Source organism: Aquarana catesbeiana, linkage group LG11 (assembly GCF_042186555.1).
Source record: "Aquarana catesbeiana isolate 2022-GZ linkage group LG11, ASM4218655v1, whole genome shotgun sequence".
Taxonomy (NCBI): domain Eukaryota; kingdom Metazoa; phylum Chordata; class Amphibia; order Anura; family Ranidae; genus Aquarana; species Aquarana catesbeiana.
The window spans coordinates 132310356-132325121 of NC_133334.1; positions in this window are offsets into that span (position 1 = coordinate 132310356).

Here is a 14766-nt window from a genome sequence, read left to right on the forward strand (position 1 = left end):
ACCCGGGTCCCCAAACCCTTTTTAGGACAATACCATGCAAATTAGTTTTTAAAATGAGCACTTTTGATTTCGAACGTTCGAGTCCCATAGACGTCAATGGGGTTCTAACGTTCGTGCGAACTTTCGGTCCGTTCGCAGGTTCTGGTGCGAACCGAACCGGGGGGTGTTCGGCTCATCCCTAATGGCCGCCATGTAAGCAGCCTTATATAGTGTGGGGCGTGGACTTAGTCCCCCTGAGCCAGGAATGGCCAAAGGCACCCTGCCTTTGGTCAATTATGGCTCTGTTTGCAGAGCACACTGTGATTGGCCAAAGCATGCAGGTCAGGTGCATGCTTTGGCCAATCATCATACAGCAATGCACTGTGATCTCGCAGTGAGTTATGGGGCATTCCGCGGAGCTCAAATTTTCAGAGAACGCCCTATAATGTTCGCTCTTCAGCGAACGGGAGAACACCCGATGTTCGAGTCGAACTTATGTTCAACCCAAACATCGAGCTCATCCCTAATTATATGTTTACTCTAATCTATAGTGACATGTTATTATTATTCCATCAGAAAATACAGTCTGTTTTGATCATCTCCAGAAGAAGCAATTTTTTACATTCCAAAACATGTTAGGATCTTCTATGTAATTGTCTTTGGTTTGACCTCCCACCACAAAATCAACCGTATGTTCAAGACATCAGTTCTATATTGTATATATATGGCCACAAATCTTGGTTTTTAACATTGGTTTTTGGTGTTTACTATCATTTTTTATAGTTTAATAAAATGTTGTATTTTTACTATACTTCTCTACTCCTTTGTCTGGTTTGACTACTGCCTACAAAGTCTTGGGGCTATTCTCCTTTTTTTCTCTAAGAATGGTTATATGGTACACATACAAAATACATATCCAACACATTCCTCCACAAAAGATGTGAACTTATAACTTGTACCCAGACTGATTCACAAGTCTCTAAACTTTAAAACTGTTTTTACCTGGACCAATTATTTTATTTTCTACACTCATAAAAGCATTTTTTTACAGACACTTTCTAAAATTATCTTTATTTTCATTAAAAGGGGTTGTAAACCCTCGTGTTTTTTCACCTTAATGCATTCTATGCATTAAGGAGAAAAAACGTCTGGCAGTGACTGGCCCTCAGCCCCCCCATTTTACTTACCTGAGCCTCATAATTCCCTTGGTGGAGACGCACTGTCCCTCTCTGCATGGGGTTCTGGCTCTTGATTGGATGGATTGATAGCAGCGCAGCCATTGGCTCCCACTGCTTTCAATCAAATCCAATGATGCAGGCGCCGGGGAGCGGGGCTATGGACACCGAATGCTGGACTCGGGAGAGCGCCCCCAAGGTAACCCCCCGGGAGAGCTCTTCTCCTAGGGGGTTATCTGATGCGGGGAGGAGCAGCGAGAGCCGCCGGGGGACCCCAGAAGTCGAGGATTGGGGCCACTCTATGCAAAATGAGCTATTCAGTGGAGGTAAGTACGACATGTTTGTTATTTAAAAAAAAAAAAAAAAAACGAGCCTTTACAATCACTTTAAGCTGTCAAAAACAATAGCACATACTAAAATAATTGCATTTCATGTTCTTCATGTGTGTAAAATTGCATAGTTTTGTAACCCTCCTATATATTCTAGTTAAAGAACAGGTAGCCAGCTGTCAGCAATGTTATAAAATGCTATACTCCATCTACATTTTGACTATATTCATTATAGACCCACACTTTCTCAGCATCTACTGCAAAGACTTATGTTCTGAGCCAAGCATATTCAGACTCCGCATATCAAAATGCCAACTGAAAATCTTTGATGAAAACAGCACACAATAGAACAATGCAGGTTAATACAACAGCACACTCTGCCGAATACATCTTGAAGCTTCTTTTCATTGCTAACAATCCATTTTGCAATGATTGATACTTCTCCTCGCAGTACTGAACACAGGCCAAAAGACCATTAAATCTGGAAACATGAAATGAACATTTTGGAAGGAAAAATAAAGTTTGACTTAATTACTTCTGTACATGGAGACACATGTCTGTAAATTACTGTCTGTCCATCTGTGGGACAGATGGGATTTGAAAGAAACAAAAAAACACAGAGATCTCTTTTAAGACTGTCATTTTTATTATAAATCAAAATAGTGTTATAGGTTAGAATAAATATTTAATCTGTTTTTCTTAACGTGCTGCTCCTTCCATTTTATTAGTTTATGTGTTACAAACTGGCTGGTGGAAAGACTTGTTTAAGTCTCTTTTACTGCCAACTGGTTTAACCGAGGTATGAAATATTGGAAACATTTCTTGTGCAAGCATACATAGTTAGTCAAGAAAGAATGTAGTAAAGCAGAACAATCCATAGGTTGTCCTTCAATAAATATTTATGGCTAAGCGTGAGCTAATCTTTTCAAATCAGTTTGTTGATTGGTCAGAGAACAGGGGCAGCTGTTCCCAACCTGTGAGACAGCTTGGGGTTTTGGCTATCACAATGTAGTGCATTCAGAGTAAAGAATATTTGCTCATGCTACTGAACTTTCTAAGATTTCTGATAAGCAATGTCATAATGGAAAATGCAGGGTTGACAAGTAAAGCTGGCCATACATGCATAGATATCTTTTGAGAATCCAACAGATTCTAAACAGTGTTGATGGAGGAACCCCCCATAATGGCTATTGTATTTTGAAAGCTGGCACCAGCTTTCGTCAGACTACCTGAACAACCACCAATTTCCCACCCAGCTCCTTCAGCTTTTGTTGAGTCAGATAGTGCCAAAAGGGGTACCAGGTGATCAAATTTCAAGCCTTAAATTGTTCCTAAACAATATCCTTATTCTCTAAAAATAATTTATACACATTCACTACCTAATCGCCCTGTAACCTATTTTTAATGAAACATTTTCTACTGTGTTTTTTGCCTCTTTGTAACATCTTCCATGAGCTCCTGAACCTTTCCTTTTACACCTTTTTTGCATTTATTTGGAATAAGCAATGCATGTTAGTTTTCACATGCACTGCTTTATTTACAATATAAATCCCATAGTTACTAGTCCATCTCTTAAATGAGCAAGAGAAGATTGCTATGTTTCTACATACAGTAAAGAATGAATGTAGCCAAGCTCTAACAGGGAATGTAATCACATCAACAATGAAAAAGAATTGGGGGGGCGTGGCCTGGATGGAGACCTGAATGGCAGCATAAACTGACTGCTCCTGCGACCCGGGAATCAAAGCTAACTATTTGGGAATCCTGCACCCGAAAACCATCATGAATAGATCCACTCGGAGCACATCTGCATCCCGTGCCACCGTGGATCCAGGTACTCAGCTGAGTAAGAATACTCCGGAGCTATTCTGGACACAGTGCCAAGCCGCACTTGAGGCCTCACAGGCCCAGACCCCGAGCTCGCCATGACACTCGGCTCACATACGGAGGGTGCAATCCCTGCCTTAGATTCGGAACAGCTACCGAGTCTGTTTGACCTAGAAAGATTTGCCATGGACATCAAAAGCACTGTGACAGCGGCGATCGCGGATATAAAAACGGACATCCAGGCAGCAGTTGCTCACCGCATAGATAACGTGGAGCAAACCACCCAGACACATGCGGCGGCCATTCGTCAAGTGCAGCGCACTTATGACACACAACTCTCACAGCTATTCGAGCTGCACAGGCATGTGGAAGGCCTCGACAATCGAGGTAGGAGGCACAATATTAGGGTGAGGGGGGTTCCTGAGAGTACAGATCCGGGTTCTTTACAGCAAACCATCTGTGCAATATTTAATGATCTAATTTATCGCCTGGCTGACTCACCGATCGATATGGAAAGAGCCCACCGAGCCTTACGCCCACAACCCCGTGAGAATGAATTCCCCAGGGACATTATTTGCTGCGTGGTAAATTTTACACTTAAGGAGGAAATTTTACGAAAAGCAAGAGAGAAAGGCAGAATTATTCACAATGGAGCGGAAATAAAATTATTCCTGGTTTTGTCCCAAATAACGCTCCAAAACAGAAGAGCTCTTCACCCCCTACTGGATACTCTTCACGCCCGTAACATTCAGTACCGCTGGAAATTCCCATTTGGTCTTGCTACGAACACCGGAAGATCTACAGAGCTTTTGCGAGCAACTCGATCTCCCTCACATCGAGCTTCCGGAGTGGTATGCTCTGTACTTCCCCTCGGAGCCCTGGCTGCCAATATCGCTCAACCCGACACCAAAGGCACAGCGACAGAGATCACGCAGACACGGAACTGACTTGGTTTCTACTAACGCCCGTTCCTCCCGCTGTGATCTTTACCACCGTAGCCCAGAATCACCCCCTTCGCCCTCAGAAAGGAGGGGGCGTATGGATGCCTAAAGATGTGTGCCGCTATCCAGAATTTCTGTCTGTAAGTACACCGCCCGACACAACCCGGCCTTCTTATCATCCTTGTACGTGACTTCCGCCTGTTTTCCACATCGAATTCTTTTTCTTCAGCCCTATATCCATACCTAACCTGGCCTCCTCTCCACGTGAACTCCTCCTCTACCCAACGTGACGACAACGGATTGGACCCAGCCATGGATTGTTTATGACCCCTTACATCTATGCCTTCCAGGTAAAAAGCTACAATCTGAACTTACCTTGGCGGTTTACGGCCTGCGCCAACCTGAAGGAACTCACCTGGTTTGAGGTAAATCTACCACCTAATCCAGCAATATGACAAGGCTGACTCTACTCCACCCACTCGATGTCCTTCTGCTCCTAACAGAGGGCTCACTGATGTCCCCTTTACCCATTCCTCCCCCCTCCACTGTTTCCACAATATGTGGTCAACGAACGGGACTATGCTATAACTTGCTTGATATATCGCTTAGGTTGGTCATTCTACTCAGTACCTTCCTGTGCCTGGTAGTATATGTATCTCCATACCTAGATAGGTCATTGCAGAAGCACCAGCATGAATACCTGGGATGCAATTCTTAAACTATCCCGGCAAATTCCCCTGTTTACCCTTCAGAAGCAATCGCCTAACCATTGGCATTACAGGTTCCTTTCTTTCTAACTCAGGGTACAGGTACTAATTTCTCTTCATTTCGGTTATGGCATCCCAGGTCTCCATGTACTGACCCAAGCTACCCTTTTATGCTCTCATGTTAATAAGGACGGTTGTTATACAATATTTAACAAATCATTTCACGATTGTGCCTTTTAAGGTTTAGCTCAGACTTGAACAACTTACTTCCTTGCTTCCTGTATTGAAATGTAAAGGGCAAATTTCCACCGCTAATTATGTCCTTGTTCTTTCCAATTTCCCCCTTTTCCCGCCCCTTCCCCATCTCCTCCCCCCCCTCTTCTCTCTCTTTTCCCCTCCTTTTCCCATACCCTATTCCTCATCCTTCTTTTCATTGTGACCCTCCTTCCATGCTACCTTACTTCCCTCCTCTCTCTTAATACTCCCACCCTTTCACCTTTCTTCCCTTCTCTTTCTCTCCTCCCCCCTCCTTGAGCCTTAACCTCCCCAGTACTGTACCATAGAGGTTGAGTTTGAATTCACTTGATTGCACCTGCTGAACAAGTTATTCCGGCCTAATATGTGTACTTGAAGCAAGTCTCTTCCTCTAACCTTATTTGAGAAGGATTATACTCTTTTTGACGCAACAGTGTTATTACTTGTTTACCAGTTTCTTTGACATAATTAATATGGTTTATGGTGTTTTTGTTTTTTTCGCCTTTAGCAGGTTCCCACTCTGCATATAACCGATTGCACCTCCTGTGCATTCTTAACATAGTTATGTTATTGGTTCCCGGGTGGCAGACACCTAGTGGTCCCCGCCCATACTCTCATTCCCACACAGTGGTCCCATTGGGTCACCTGCTGACATCCCAGATCCTCTTTTCCTTTCTTTAGGTGGAATAGAGGTTTTATCTCCATCTCTGGACTGGAGTGATCTGTCCTTTCTCTATCTCTTTTCTCTTTCTCCTTCTCTCTTTCTGTTTTTTTCACTTTCTCTTGACTTTCCCTGTACCTCTTTCAACTAGGGCTTCGCCCAACTAACATTCCTGGTCCCCCTTTCCCTTGAACCCACACCCACCCCCCGCCCACTGCTATTCCCCTAGCTTTCTTCAAATTTGCTTAGTGCAATTTCTTTTTTTTTCTTTTTTTTTATCAAAGGAGATAAGAAGAAAAAAAAAAGAAAAAAACAAAAAAAAGAGAAAAAAGGGAAAAAAAAAAGAAGAAAAAAAAAAAAAACAACTCAACAGCCCTGATCCCTTTTTTCTCGCAAAAACATGAGCTCTAACCAAAAACCCAACCCACCCCTGACGTTGAAGTGCATTTCCCTCAATGTAAAAGGCCTTAACCTACCGGAAAAAAGGTCCAAGATCCTGTCATCTCTCTCCAAACATAGAGCACATTTTATCTACCTACAAGAGACCCATTTCCGCTCGGACGCCATTCCTAAATTATCTAATCACATTTACAATTCGGCAATCCATGCTACAAACCCAGAGGGTAAGACTAAAGGTGTCTCCATATTAATATCTAAACACGCAAATTTCCATCTCATAGATTCTCTCATCGACCCCGAAGGCAGATTTATCTTCCTCAAGGGCACCTATGCCTCCAAGCCAATAACCTTAGTTAACATATACAGCCCAAACGAGCACCGGGTCACTTTTTTTTAGAAAAACCTGTGATCTTCTAGCCTCATTCTAGAAGGGTTTGGTACTCTTGGGCGGGGACTTCAATATTCCTTTAAATCCCTTGTTAGACTCCTCCACCGGGACCTCCACATTGACATATAAAGCTCTACATAAGATTAAATTGCAACTTCAACACCTAATCCTGCATGACGCTTGGCGTACATTGGCTCCCTCAGTCAAGGACTATACCTTTTACTCAGCCCCACACCAAAAATATTCTAGGATTAACTATTTCTTCCTATCCCAGACTGACTTACCATACTTACAACAATCTACCATAGAACCCATGTTCTTATCGGATCACCACCCGATCACGGTCACACTTTCTTTCCCGGATACTATCACCAAAACAGAATTTTGGCGTTTAAATGCCTCTCTACTTAAAGACCCCGCTTCTATTGACCATATACACACCTGCATCCAACAATACTTTGATGAAAATTCCAGCCCAGAAATCTCTCCAATCTCCCTTTGGGAGGCTCATAAATGTGTGATCCAAGGCGAACTCCTGGCCCTAGCTGCGAAAAATGAAAGATTACAACAGGAAAACATCAAGGTTCTCTTTCAATTAAAGCCCTTGAAACAATTCACAAACAGACACAAGCTCAATCCACTCTCCAGGACCTAATCCATGCCCGCTCTCTCCTTTTGGAGGAACTAGATAAACGCACTAAAAGATGATACATCCTTGGCCAGAGGATTTTCTATGAACATGGCAACAAGTGCGGTCATCTCTTGGCACGCACAGTACAAACGTCTAAAATGTCCTCAATAATTCACACCATTCACAATAACAAGGGTAATCCTCTGGTCAAGAATGAGGAAATAGCCAAAGAATTTGAGAGTTTTTACTCAAAGCTATATAACCTACGAACCGACCATATCACCCAAACTACTCCCGAAAAGCGCCTTGAACTTATTAAAGAATTCCTAGCCAATTACAGCCCCAAACAATCACTTGATCAAGTGATTAACTTGAAAAATCACTTGATCTTGAAAGCCGATTATCTATGATGGAACTAGAGTCAGCCATCAAACAAATGAAAGTGGGCAAAAGCCCGGGCCCAGATGGCTTCTCCCTTTAGTATTACAAATCTTTTTCTGAGGTCTTCTCCCCAAGATTGCTTGATACTCTCAATACCCTTTCGGACCCCCAGACTAGACCGGATAGGATGCTAACCATTCATATTACCGTAATTCCTAAAGAAGGCAAGGATCCCTCTTCAGTTGCTAATTACAGACCGATTTTGCTCCTAAACGTGGACATCAAAATATACGCGAAGATCCTTGCAAACAGATTACTCCCTCTATTGCCTGGCCTTGTTTCCCTAGATCAAGTGGGGTTCGTCCCTGGCCGTGAAGCTAGGGACAACACCATTCGCACGCTCAACTTTCACCATTGGCTCACACTTTCTAAAACACAAGGCTTCTTTCTTTCACTCGACGCTGAGAAGGCGTTCGACAGAGTGGCCTGGGACTACATGCAAGAAACTCTTCAGCCCATTGGTTTGGAGAGTTGCATGCTTTCATCTATTATGGCCTTATACTCTGGCCCCTCTGCAGCTGTAAAAGTCAATGGCCACCTGTCAGATGCCTTCCCTATAAGCAATGGCACGCGCCAAGGATGATCACTCTCACCTTTAATATATATACTGACCCTGTAACCACTCCTTAATAAGATTCGGCTCAACCCTGATATCCAGGGGGTGATAGTGGGGAAGCGAGAGTTCAAGGTTGCGGCTTTCGCTGACGACATTTTACTCTCTCTAAGATCACCTCGAACTTCCTTAGCAAATCTCCTCAAGGACCTATCACTTTTCGGTAAAATTTTAAATCTTAAAATTAACCACACCAAATCTCATGCCCTTAATATCACCTTATTAGGTGATAGGCTATCACCTATTAGAACTCTACCCCATGAACCACCACACTGCACTCCTAAAAGCACAAAACAATCTCAGGGAGTGGATGGGCTTAAATGTTTCCTGGTTTGGACATTCTACCCTGATTAAGATGATTATCCTACCACGCTTATTATATTTGATACAAGCGGTCCCGATTCTCTAACCACCAAGCTTTTTCTTTACCTACCGTAAGGCTTGCTCTTCGTTCCTATGGAGAGACTCCTCGCCCCGCATCAAGTTTTCACACCTCATTTTACCCAAGTCTAGAGGAGGTATCGGTTTGCCTGACTTATATATTTATTATTCTGCCTGCCATCTCACAAGGATCGCTGACTGGAATATCCACTCCTTTAAAAAGGTGTGGGTATCCCTTGAAAAAGATTTTTCATCTAGACCCTTACATCTTCTCCCTTGGCTACCTCAAAAAAGCTGGCCACAGTCTCTACGGTCCCACCCGCTCATCCTCCCCTTACTTTTAGCATTTAGTAAGGCTATACGAGGAGGAACTTTGACCTCTATCCCGGGTCTTTTAACTACACTAAGACGGAATCCCGACTTCCCTCCAGGTGACTCAGATAATTTTCTGCAACAAGACTGGTCTTTTGAGGATGTGTTAGCCCTTCAGTTTTACTCAGATGGAAAACCCACCTCCTTAGACAAACTCAGCATGACTACTAAGAGGCTTTGTTCCCCTTTTGGACCTACAGGCAAATTTGACACTTTCTAGAAACCCAGACTCATCAATCATGCTGGTTGAGACCCCTCACGCCCTTTGAGTCCCTTTGCCATCGTAGATCCCCGCAAAGACACTTGATCTCTCTTATATACAATCTCCTCTCAGAGAACCTAGCCCAAATCCCAGCGCCCTCACAAGAGTCTTGGACTAGAGACTTACAAACACATCTCACAACAGATGACTGGAACACAATTCATGACTACGCTCATAAGGGCTCGCTAAATGTGGCAATACAGGAAAATTGCTATAAGGTAATTACTAGATGGTATGGAACACCCTCACACCTCCACAAATTCTCTGTGGACATCCCCGACACCTGCTGGTGCTGTGGGACTGCAGTGGGTACTATGCTCCATGTGTGGTGGGCTTCCGAGAAGCTTCAGCCCTTTTGGAAAGAAGTCCATGACCTCATCACACATATTACTACGTTTACTCTTGACTTCAATCTGGCCCAGTTCCTCCTACATCACACCCCTCTTTCCAAAAGAGAATATCATAAATCTTTTGCTATGCATATGGTCAATGCAGCTAGACTATGCATTCCCAAACATTGGTGTTCCACATGTACTCCAACGATCAGGGAGTGGTTTGCGAGACTCACCAAAATAAAAGAAATGGAGGAGTTGATCCATATTTCACAAGATAGAATGCACAAATTCCCAAGTACATGGGCTTGCTGGATTCATTTTACAACCACTGATAAATATCATCAGTACACCCATTAAGGTGACTTCTTGACTTCTATACTGAGTCACAGGCTACATTCAGCAGGCTGGCAGGCAGGCAGGGGGGGTGCGGAATCTTGGCATCCCTCCCCTCTCCCTGTATCCCTATTCATACCCTTGTCCTCCCTCCCCCCCTCTGTCTCTTGATCCTTTCTTTTCTTTCTCCTCTTTTTTACTATTTCCTTTCTCCTTTTCTCTTCTTAGCTTCATTTCTTTTCGTACTCTGGGAGTTCTTGACTCCAATTTTGTACTCTAAGCCCACTTATTGAACCTGTCGAATTTGGACACTTTTATCCACTATTAAATACTCCGATTATAGTACCTCATAAGCCTTAACAAGTCATTTCATGTTTTAGTTTAGATCCAGGAATGACTTAATGCTGCCTTTCCTCTCCCGATGGGGTCAGGGGGGGAAACAGGGGGAGGTGAAATTTAATAACGGGACCCTCTGCCCACAGACGCTAATGTATGGGTTTACCCATTTGGTTCCTGGACTCTCCTCTCCAAGGTACATCTTCTAGCTGTATTTGTTAAAAGGTACTAATGTAATGTCCTGATCTTATTCTAACATATGTTTCTGTGTTGGCTTGGTATGTATACATCTTTATATTTGATAAAATTTTTATGGAAAAAAAAACAATAAAAAAGAATTTGAAGATTTGGAGGAGGCTGAGTATAGTGTTACTTTAGGTTGAGTTACAAGAGCTTAACATACAAGCAGAAATATCTAGTACAAAAAACTGTTTACATTGCACTTACATTATACTTTGCATTTCTTATTAAATTGTTCAACACATTTGGGATATCAACCGTTTCAGCCCCAGAAGCTTTTACCCCCTTCCTGAACAGAGCACTTTTTGCGATTTGGCACTGTGTTGTTTTAACTGACAATTGCACGATCGTGCAACGTTGCACCCAAACAAAATTGACATCCTTTTTTTCCCAAAAATAGAGCTTTCTTTTGGTGGTATTTAATCACCTCTGCATTTTTTATTTTTTGCGCTATAAACAAAAAAAGAGAGACAATTTTGAAAAAAAAAAAGGATATTTTTTACTTTTTGCTTTAATAAATGTCCCCCAAAAGTATATAAAAAAAAATATTTTTTTCCTCAGTTTAGGCCATTATGTATTCTTCTACATATTTTTGGTAAAAAAAAAATCACAATAAGCGGATATTGATTGGTTTGCACAAAAGTTATAGAGTCTACTAAATAGGGTATAGTTTAATGGCATTTTTATTATTATTTTTTTTTTTATTAGTAATGGCGGCGATCTGTGATTTTTATCGTGACTGTGATATGGCGGACACATCTGACACTTTTGACACTTTTCTGGGACTTTTGTCATTTATACAGCGATCAATGCTATAAAAATGCACTGATTACTGTGTAAATGACAATGGCAGGGAATGGGGTTAACCACTAGGGGGCAATGAAGGGGTTAAGTGTGTCCTAGGGAGTGATTCTAACTGTGGGGGGATGGGGTTCAACTCACATGACAGCGATCACTGCTCCCGATGACAGGAAGCAGTGATCTCTGTCATGTCACAAGGCAGAACGGGCAAATGCCTTGTTTACATAGGCAATTCCCCGTGCTGTGGCTCCGTGACACGATCGCCGGGAGACCAGCGGACATCGACTCCGCAGTTCCCGCAGGCACGGTCACGCTGTACACGGCGGGTGGGCGTGCGCACCTCCGGTGGTGCGCGCCTCCGCTGGTGCGAACCTCTGGCGGTGTGCACCTGCTGGCCCCGCCAATTAAAGGGGACGTACAGGTACTCCCATTTGCCCACCGCTGCCATTGTGCTGGTGTATATTCACGTGCAGTGGTCGGCAAGTGGTTAAAAGAGTTAGCGACTTTTTTTTATCAATAATTTTTATTTAGTTTTGTCATTGTACAAAAGATGAACAATAATTGCTATATATTACTAAACGTTACAGATGTAGACATAAATGACCAAAGATAATAACTCTTAGATTAATGTTAACATTGGTATACATAACAAATGATGTTTGTAGTGCAAAAGGTGCTGTCGCACTCCCCCCAGGCACCCCATTGGGAACTTACTGTGCTCTGATGGAGGGACAGCACCTACAGGCCTCTTTCATTGTTATATCTATTACTGATAAGATATATAATCAATCGTTTTTTCCTGTTGTAGACTAGGTTCAACATGTTTTTGTTATATTAGCAAACATTCACAGAGAGCTTGTAGCTCTAATGCCCTGTACACACGATCGATTATTTGCGTCGGATTTGTGTACACACGATCGGAAATTCCGACAACCTATTTTGTTGTCGGAAAATTTTATAGCCTGCTCTCAAACTTTGTGTGTCAGAAAATCTGATGGAAAATGTGTGATGGAGCCTACACAGGGTCGGAATTTCCCACAACAAGGTCCTATCACACATTTTCTGTCGGAAAATCCTACCGTGTGTACGGGGCATAAGGGATCCTTGCTGCATCTGCTTCACTTTTTTCAAGAGCCCATTGAGAAATCTAATTTGATGTTTGTTGGGGACATAAACTTTCACTAAGGTATAGCAGATATTGTCGATATCACAAACTATGATAAGATAGCGACCAAAGGGGTCTGACATTTTTGAAAGTAGGTGGAAGGAGACTGAGTCTTTGATTGCAATCATTACCCCTCTTCTTTTTGCTGTCATGTTGGAAGAGAAGTAATGTTGGAAGGATTTATGAGTGCATTTAGGCGGAGCCTTGTGATGAAAGTGTGTCTCTTGGACGCATAATATGTCACAGTGGGAAGAATCAGCTTCTCTCCAGAGGGACGCTCTTTTGGCTGGATGGTTAAGTCCATGTGCGTTTTATTGAGAGTATTTTAACCGGCATGGCACATGTTGGGTGGTACGTTGAAAGTGACGAGTGTACTTACATGTGGGCCAGTTGGCAGTTGACGTGGAAGATAAGGCATTGATGGACCAGGAGGCATTGATGGACCAGGAGGCATCCTGAGTCACTTGCGTTTCTGGACATTCATAAAAAAAGAGTCCTGAGCATAGTAACAAGTACAGTTTCTGAAAAGGTAACGGGTAAAAAGAATGAAAATAACATGAACTTAAAAGGAGGGTATTCAAAACCCAGATGCAGAACATTTCTGCTCAGGTGTATGGGGGCTTGTGTTATGGGATAGACCTCCAAAAGGCGGGGCCCTGTATTAGGGCATTTGTTGTAAGGCATCAGGGCATTAAGGTATGATTCCTTAAGAGTCAGAGGGTTGCTGCCATTCTGGAGAAATTCTCCTGGGGCTACCTGCATTTCGAGATGTGGGAGGTTCACTCGGTATGATCTTCCATTTTTGGAGAAGCTGGAAACCTTTGGTGGGGGAGATGATCACATGAGTTGATCCATCTTTGGTGATTAACAATTTACTTGGATATCCCCACCTGTAGCTGACATTGTGATTTCTCAATGCTTTTGTGACGTTGTTTACATTTTTGCAGAGTTGTAGAGTAAATTGCGATAAATCCGCATAAAATTGCAGGCTAGAGTAATCAGTAGTGCGATGTTCCCCTTTATGTGTTACTTCGATCAGATGTTCTTTAGTTTGATAAAAATGCATACAGAATAAGACATCTCTAGGGGCATGTTCTGGTATGAATGAGGGCTTTAGGAGACAGTGGATCCTGTCTATGGATAGCTCAATAGCAGGAAGATCTGGCATTAGGGTTGAAAGCATTGCGGTGGTATAGGAGCGTAATTCAGAAGGTTGTACTGTTTCTGGTATGCCCCTTATTTTATTATTGTTCCTTCTGGACCTGTCTTCCAAATCTGCTAACTTTGCTTTGATCCATGTTTGTTCCTCTTCTGCTGTATCATGTGCATCTACCAAATCATTAATTGTTGTTGCGTATTTCCCCATTTTAGATTCAATATGGTCAACTCCATCAACCACTGCAGTGAGCTCAGAGCTGAATTTCCTCATACATGCCATCATATCAGTATAGATAGTGCTTCTCAATGAGATAAGCATATCCTTTAATTTTGTGTCCAGAACTGGCTGGTTCAGCATGGGGAATGAGACTATGGAGTCAGGGAGTTCTCTGGTGTCCCCCTGTGAGTCTGCATTAGACTTTACCTCACACTGCTGCAGCCCTGGATCTTCCATCCTGAAGCGAGCTTTAGCTGGGCTCCTGTTGAGGGGTGAGGAGGTCTGTGAGGTCTCCCCAGAGATGTAGGCATTCTTGTATGCAGGATCGTCATGGCTCTGTGGAAGTCTGAGAGACGTTCGTGGGGTGGACGAGGCGCCGGCACCATCTTGCCCACGAGGCTGTGGTGGCTGTGTGAAGTACGCCATCTGCTTTGTAGGGCGATGTTCCGCTTGCTGTCTCCTGGACAGGATGCTGGGGAAGCAATCTGTCATGTAGTGCTCACTGTTCGGTGCCTAGTGCTGCTGTGAGCCGCTATTTTAGCCCGCCAAGTGATGGAGCTCCAGGATTACACCGCCTTCTCGGTGGAGTCCAAGCCATGCCCCCTTGAGTTAGCGACTTCTTAAAAAACCATAAACAGAAACATGCTTTCTCCAGACCCCTCACACTCTTCGAAACAATTTGTGCCATAGGCAAACCCATACAAAAAGCAACTTCCTTGTCTCAGGCCTGGTTCACACATTTTTTTGTGAGTTTTCAGTTTTGCAGAAACACACTACAGTCTATTTAACATGGTTTCCTATGAATGTAGTTCACATCTGT